Below are 7,244 nucleotides of genomic sequence, written 5' to 3'. Positions count from 1 at the left end.
TCCAACTAGCGGAGGGCCTCCTACCACAAGTAGTTCCAGCGAGCCAGCCCCCAAGCCTACACAGCAGTCCGCCCAGTGAAATGATTTCCGACTGTCCCTCCCGGACAAGTAAGACAGGACTCCACAGTCATTTCCCTGCTGATCGGCCGGGCGTTGGAGTGGGCTACAGCTGTCTGGGAGAGAGGAGAGGAAGAGCTGGGTTCCTACGAGAGGTTCATGGCTCTGTTCAGGGCGGTCTTCAAGCATCCACCGGAAGGCATAGAGGGAGGTAAGTGAATATTCCAACTCCCGCAGGGTGCCCAGACTGCACCCTGCTGGCCCTTGGCAACCTCCCACGGAGGGATTGAGCCGGCGCTACACACCCTATTCCGAAGACTAATGTGCGAGGAGGTCCAGACGGAGTTGATGTGCCGGGACTACCACCTTTCCTTGAGACGGGCTCATCGCAGTGGCCATCCGTCTGGCCAACCTTCTTCGGGAGCGCCGGCGGTCCCCTTCGCCTCTCGCCTTCCTCCTTTGGCCGTTCTGAGGCAGAGCCTGAACCCATGTAGGTAGGGGCCACACACCTCTCCGTCACCGGAGACAGCTAGGGCTGTTTCTATTGTGGCCAGAAGGGGCACCAGCTTCAGCGGTGTCTGGTGTATCCCAACCCTGGGTCCACGGGGGCAGAGGGGCGGCCTCATGATCATCCGTCTTCCGCGGTAGGCTTGAGTATTCCATCATCACTTTCAGCCAAACTGTTCCTGGCTAGACATCCCTCATGTGTTGTCACTTCAGCTCTAGGGGACTCCGGTGCCATAGGGAATTTAATCTACCAGGCCCTCGCCTCCTCCCTGAACACCCCCTTGTACCCGCTCTCCTCTCCTTTTCTGGTTCTAGCCCTGGATAATCGACCATTGGGATCTAGTACAATCACACACATCACAGCACTATTCACCATCACCATTGGACCCATACACCAAGAAAGCTTTCCCCTCCTCATCACAGCACCCGTACACAAAGTCATCCTTGGCCTCCCGTGGCTCCAACGTCATGACCCCACCATCTGCTGGTCGAGGAGGAAAATCACCACCTGGGAACCCGGATGCCGGAGGACCTGCTTTCCCTTACCCTGTGGTTCAATGTCAGTTAAAGGTCCTGTGGTTGACCTCCAGCCGGACATCACAGAGGTTTACCAGGATCTCTGGGAGATTTTCTCCAAGACCCGCGCCACCTGTCTCTCTCCTCACCGCCCCGGGGACTGTGCCATCGGCCTGCTTGCAGGCTCTACGCAGCTGCGTCTACCCTCTGTCGGTGACTGAAACCGAGGCCATGGAGAAGTACATCCAGGAGGCTCTGCAACAGGGTTGAATGGAAAACAGCCTTCAGCACGATGTTTGGGCACTGTGAGTACTTGGTGATGCCTTACAGATTAGCTAATGCTCCGTCAGTGTTCCAGGCATTCGTGAATGAGGGCACCTGACGGTCGTGTATGGTCATGTACATTGACGACATCCTGGTCTACCTGGTCTACTTTGCCACCTTGGAGGATCACATCGCCCATGTCCGAGTAGCCCTCAAGACACAAGAGGGATGTGGCAGGGTCTACAGTCAATCACAGACTACAAAAGGAAAACCAGCCCCGTCGCAGACCACAATGTCTTGCTCCCAGACAAACTAAACAACTTCTTTGCTCGCTTTGAGGACAATACAGTGCAACTGACACGGCCCGCTACCAAAACCTGCGGACTCTCCTTCACTGCAGTCAACGTAAGTAAAACATTTAAACGTGTTAACCCTCGCAAGGCTGCCGGCCCAGACGGCATCCCCAGCCGCTTCCTCAGAGCATGCGCAGACCAGCTGGCTGGTGTGCTTACGGACATATTAAATCAAACCTTACCCCACAAGGGTGAGTTCTCAGCCCTCTCCTGTATTCCCTGTTCACCCACGACTGCGTGGCCATGCACGCCTCCAACTCAATCATCAAGTTTGCAGACGACACTACAGTGGTAGGCTTGATTACCAACAACGACGAGACGGCCTACAGGGAGGAGGTGAGGGCCCTCGGAGTGTGGTGTCAGGAAAATAACCTCACAATCAATGTCAACAAAACAAAGGAGATGATCGTGGACTTCAGGAAACAGCAGAGGGAGCAGCCCCCTATCCACATCGACGGGACAGTAGTGGAGAAGGTGGAAAGTTAAGTTCCTCGGCATACACATCAAGGACAAACTGAAATGGTCCATGCACACAGACAGCGTGGTGAAGAAGGCTTGCAGCAGGCTGAAGAAATTCGAGCTTGTCACCAAAAAAACTCACAAACTTTTACAGATGCACAATCGAGAGCATCCTGTCGGGCTGTATCACCTCCTGGTACGGCAACTGCCCCGCCTACAACCTTAATTTAATTTTACCTTTTATTTTACTAGGCAAGTCAGTTAAGAACAAATTCTTATTTTCAAGGAACAGTGGGTTAACTGCCTGTTCAGGGGCAGAACGACAGATTTGTACCTTGTCAGCTCGGGGATTCGAACTTGCAACCTTTCGGTTACTAGTCCAACGCTCTAACCACTAGGCTACCCTGCCGCCCTGAGGCTCTCCAGAGGGTGGTGACGTCTGCACAACGCATCACTGGGGGCAATCTACCTTCCCTCAAGGACACCTACACCACCCGATGTCACAGGAAGGCCAAAAAGATTATCAAGGACACCAACCACCCGAGCCACTGCTTGTTCACCCTGCTCTCATCCAGAAGGCGAGGTCAGTACCGAGAGACTGAAAAACAGCTTCTATCTCAAGGCCACCAGACTGTTAAACAGCCATCGCTAACATTGAGTGGCTGCTGCCAACATACTGACTCATCTCTAGCTACTTTAATAAGGAAAAAATGTATCACTAGCCATTTTAAACAATGTCACTTTATATACTCATCTCGTGTATATACTGTACTCTATACCATCTACTGCATCTTGCCTATGTCGTTCGGCCATCTCTCATTCATATATTTTTATGTACATATTCTTATTCATTCCTTTACACTTGTGTGTGTATAAGGTAGTTGTTGTGAAATTGTTAGGTTAGATTTACTTAGGTTAGATATTACTGCATGGTCGGAACTAGAAGCACAAGCATTTCGCTACACTCGCATTAACATCTGCTAACCATTGTGTATGAGACAAATACAATTTGATTTGATTTGAATTCGGAAGTTTACATACACCTTAGCCAAATACATTTTATATCAGATTTTCACAATTCCTGACATTTAATCCTAGTAAAAATTCCCTGTCTTAGGTCAGTTAGGAACACCACTTTATATTAAGAATATGTAATGTCAGAATAATAGTAGAGTGAGTGATTTATTTCAGCTTTTATTACTTTCATCACATTCACAGTGGGTCAGAAGTTTACATACACTCAATTAGTATTTGGTAGCATTGCCTTTAAATTGTTTAATTTGGGTCAAATGTTTTGGGTAGCCTACCACTAGCTTCCCACAATAAGTTGAGTGAATTTTGTCCCATTCCTCCTGACAGAGCTGATGTAACTGAGTCAGGTTTCTAGGCCTTCTTGCTCACACACGCTTTTTCAGTTCTGCCCACAAATGTTTTATAGGATTGAGGTCAGGGCTTTGCGATGGCCGCTTCAATTCCTTGACTTTGTTGTCCTTCAGCCATTTTGCCATAACTTTGGAAGTATGCTTGGGGTCATTGTCCATTTGGAAGACCCATTTGCGACCAAGCTTTAACTTCCTGACTGATTTCTTGATGTTGCTTCAATATATCCACATACTTTTCCTGCTTCATGATGCCATCTATTTTGTGAAATGCATCAGTCCATCCTTCTGCAAAGCACCCCCCAGAACATGATGCTGCCACCCCCGTGCTTCACGGTTGGGATGGTGTTCTTCGGCTTGCAAGCCTCCCCCTTTTTCCTCCAAACATAACGATGGTCATTATTGCCAAACAGTTACATTTTTGATTCATGAGACCAGAGGACATTTCTCCAAAAAGTACAATCTTTTTCCCCATGTGCAGTTGCAAGCCTTAGCCTGGCTTTTTTTAATGGTGGTTTTGGAGCAGTGGCTTCTTTCTTGCTGAGCGCCCTGTGAGGTTAACTTGATATAGAACTTGTTTTACTGTGGATAATGTCACGACTTCCGCCGAAGTCGGCTCCTCTCCTTGTTCGGGTGGCGGTCAACGTCACTGGCTTTCTAGCCATCGCCGCTCCATTTTTCATTTATCCATTTGTTTTGTCTTGTTCCCTGCACACCTGGTTTTCATTCCCCAATCACACTACATGAATTTATTCCTCTGTTCCCCCTCATGTCTTTGTGTGAAATTGTTTTGTGTTACGTGTCAATTTTGACGCGCTACACTGGTGTTCGTTTATTCCGTTTTTTGTCACAAGGTATGGTTATTTGTTTGTACATAATTATTATTATTATTATTATCGCGTTTTGCACTTTTGCCTATTGGCTGGAGGTTTCGACGCAGTGGCGTCCATCTGTTGGTTTCTCCTGCCTAAATGAAGTGTGTGCCTGTTCACAACTCCCTGCTTTCCTGACTCCTGCACCTGACTCCTCTCCCAGTACGCACACCATTGACAGATATAGATACTTTTGTACCTGTTTCCTCCAGCATCTTCACAAGGTCCTTTGGTGTTCTTCTGGGATTGATTTGCCCTTTTAGCACCATTCATCTCTAGGAGACAGAATGGGTCTCTTTCCTGAGTGGTATGGCGGCTGCGTGGTCCCATGGTGTTTATACTTGTGTACTATTGTTTGTACAGATGAACATGGTACCTTCAGGCATTGGAGGTATTGCTCCCAAGGATGTACCAGACTTGTGGAGGTCAACAACAAAAAAGTCTGAGGTCTTGGCTGATTTCTTTAGATTTTCCCATGATGTCAAGCAAAGAGGCACTGAGTTTGAAGGTAGGCCTTGAAATACATCCCCAGGTACACCTCCAATTGACTCAGGCTAATTGACATCATTTATCAGAAGCTTCTAAAGCCATGACATTTTCTGGAATTGTCCAAGCTGTTTAAAGGCACAGTCAACTTAGTGTATGTAAACTTCAGACCAACTGTAAACAATTGTTGGAAAAATGACTTGTGTCATGCACAAAGTAGATGTTCTAACTGACTTACCAAAACTATAGTTTGTTAACAAGAAATCTGTGGACGGGTTGAAAAATGAGTTTAAATGACTCCAACCTAAGTGTATGTAAACTTCTGACTTCAACTGTACATATGAGATGAGTAATGCAAGATATGTAAACATTATTAAAGTGATTAGTGATCCATTTATTAAAGTGGCCAATGATTTCAAGTCTGTATGTAGGCAGCAGCCTCTCTGTGTTTAGTGATGGCTGTTTAACAGTCTGATGGCCTTGAGATTGAAAAACAGCTTCTGTCTCTCAGTCCCAGCTTTGATGCACCTGTACTGACCTCGCCTTCTGGATGGTAGCGGGGTGAACAGGCAGTGGCTAGGGTGGTTGTTGTCCTTGATGATCTTTTTGGCCTTCCTGTGACATTGGGTGCTGTAGGTGTCCTGGAGGGCAGGTAGGTAGTTAACCCCCGGTGATGCTTTGTGCAGACTGCACCACCCTCTGGAGAGCCTTGCAATTGTGGGAGGTGCAGTTGCCGTACCAGGCAGTGATACAGCCCAACAGGGTGCTCTCAATTGTGCATCTGTAAAAGTTTTAGGTGACAAGCCACATTTCTTCAGCCTTCTGAGAAATGATGTTGAGCCTCCTTCACCACACTGTTTGCGTGGGTGGACCCCAAAGTGCCGTCCACCGCCAGAAGGAGCAGGCGGACAGCCACCACAGTGAGGCTCCCGTGTTCCAACATCGAGTCTGACTCTCATCCAGGAACCTCCCTCTCCACCTGCCCTGCTGGAAGCTGAGCCCCCAGTTTGTGGGCCATTCACGGTCCTCTGGGGGGTCAATGAGGTAATATATACGTTTACAATTCCCCCATCAACTACCGGATCTCACTCTCTTTTCATGTTCACTCCTCAGGCCGGTGGTTCCTGGTCCCCTGGCTGGTGCCGTCCCCCACAACACCCCTCCGCCTACCCTGGTCATCGATGGGACCGCCTATGCTGTTAGGTCCCTCCTGAACTCCCGACGTCATGGGGGTCGGCTCCAGTACCTGGTGAACTGGGAGGGGCCCAGAGGAGTGCTATTGGGTCCAAGCGGCCAACATCCTGGACCCTAACATCGTCAGAGATGTCCATATCTACCGCCAGGACCAGCCCACTCCTCGCCCTCGAGGCCATCCTCCTGGCCGGGATCGTCCTGTGGCTGGGCCAGACGTTAGGAGGTGGTTACTGTCACGCCTACTCCCGCCCCTTAGTAGCCTCATTCATCAGGCAGTATTGGTTTTGTCACATTCATGCTTATCCTGTCACATTCATGCTTATCCTGTTTTGTTTATCTGCCTTTTTCTTATGATTAAACTCACCTTCTGCACCTGCTTCCTGACTCCCAGTGTATGCGTTACAAACCAAGAACGTGTCTGACGACGAAAGAGTTGAGGGAGGAGGAAGAGTATCTTACTTGAGGGGTGTCGATGATGTCGAACCTTATTTGATTCTTACCCAAAAAATATTGGAAAATTGAGCTTAAGATGGCAGCCGCTGTTTTAGAAACTGAGGCCGCAACAGCACCCGGAGTCCCATCCCCAGGATCAACAGAATGGATGCAGTTGTGACAATTGCACTCCAATGCTGACAGATGTGCTGCAGAGGATTCAAATATGTGACTACAATTCTTACAGACATGGAGTTATCCAAAGAGTAGCTAAACTCTACTTTATTGAATGATGGCTTATCATAAACCTTTGTGGGTTTATGTTTTCACATTAGCCCAAACCACTATATGGCCTATGTTTATTTATCACAATGTATTTTGTCTCCTCAACCCCCCAACCCAATGCTTATGCTTCTAGATCCGACAGTGCAGCAGTATCTAACAGGTCATATCTAACAACTCCACAGCAAAACCTAATGTCTAACAAATTCCACAACTAAATCTAATACACACAATCTAGTAAAGGAATGGGATGAGAATATATCAGTATTAAATATATGGATGAGCAGTGACAGAGCGGCTAAGACGCAATAGATAGTAAAGACTAGATAGTGAAGGATACAGTATACAGTATATACTGTACATATAAGATGAGTAATGCAAGATATGTAAACATTCTTAAAGTGGCATTATTAAAGTGACTAGTGTTCCATTTATTAAAGTGG

The 7,244-nt window shown here is 47.7% G+C and overlaps 1 long non-coding RNA gene across 1 annotated transcript; it reads left to right on the top strand.

Moving 5' to 3' along the window:
* Positions 1-5,706: 5,706 nt before the first annotated feature.
* On the top strand, positions 5,707-6,464 carry LOC116355063 (uncharacterized). The gene is made up of 2 exons (XR_004204281.1): positions 5,707-5,937; positions 6,007-6,464. It is a non-coding gene; the product is annotated as an uncharacterized LOC116355063 (long non-coding RNA).
* The last annotated feature ends 780 nt before the right edge of the window (positions 6,465-7,244 follow it).

The sequence above is a fragment of the Oncorhynchus kisutch genome, linkage group LG19 (genome assembly GCF_002021735.2).
Source record: "Oncorhynchus kisutch isolate 150728-3 linkage group LG19, Okis_V2, whole genome shotgun sequence".
Taxonomy (NCBI): domain Eukaryota; kingdom Metazoa; phylum Chordata; class Actinopteri; order Salmoniformes; family Salmonidae; genus Oncorhynchus; species Oncorhynchus kisutch.
This window is presented reverse-complemented; position numbering and strand designations above follow the sequence as displayed.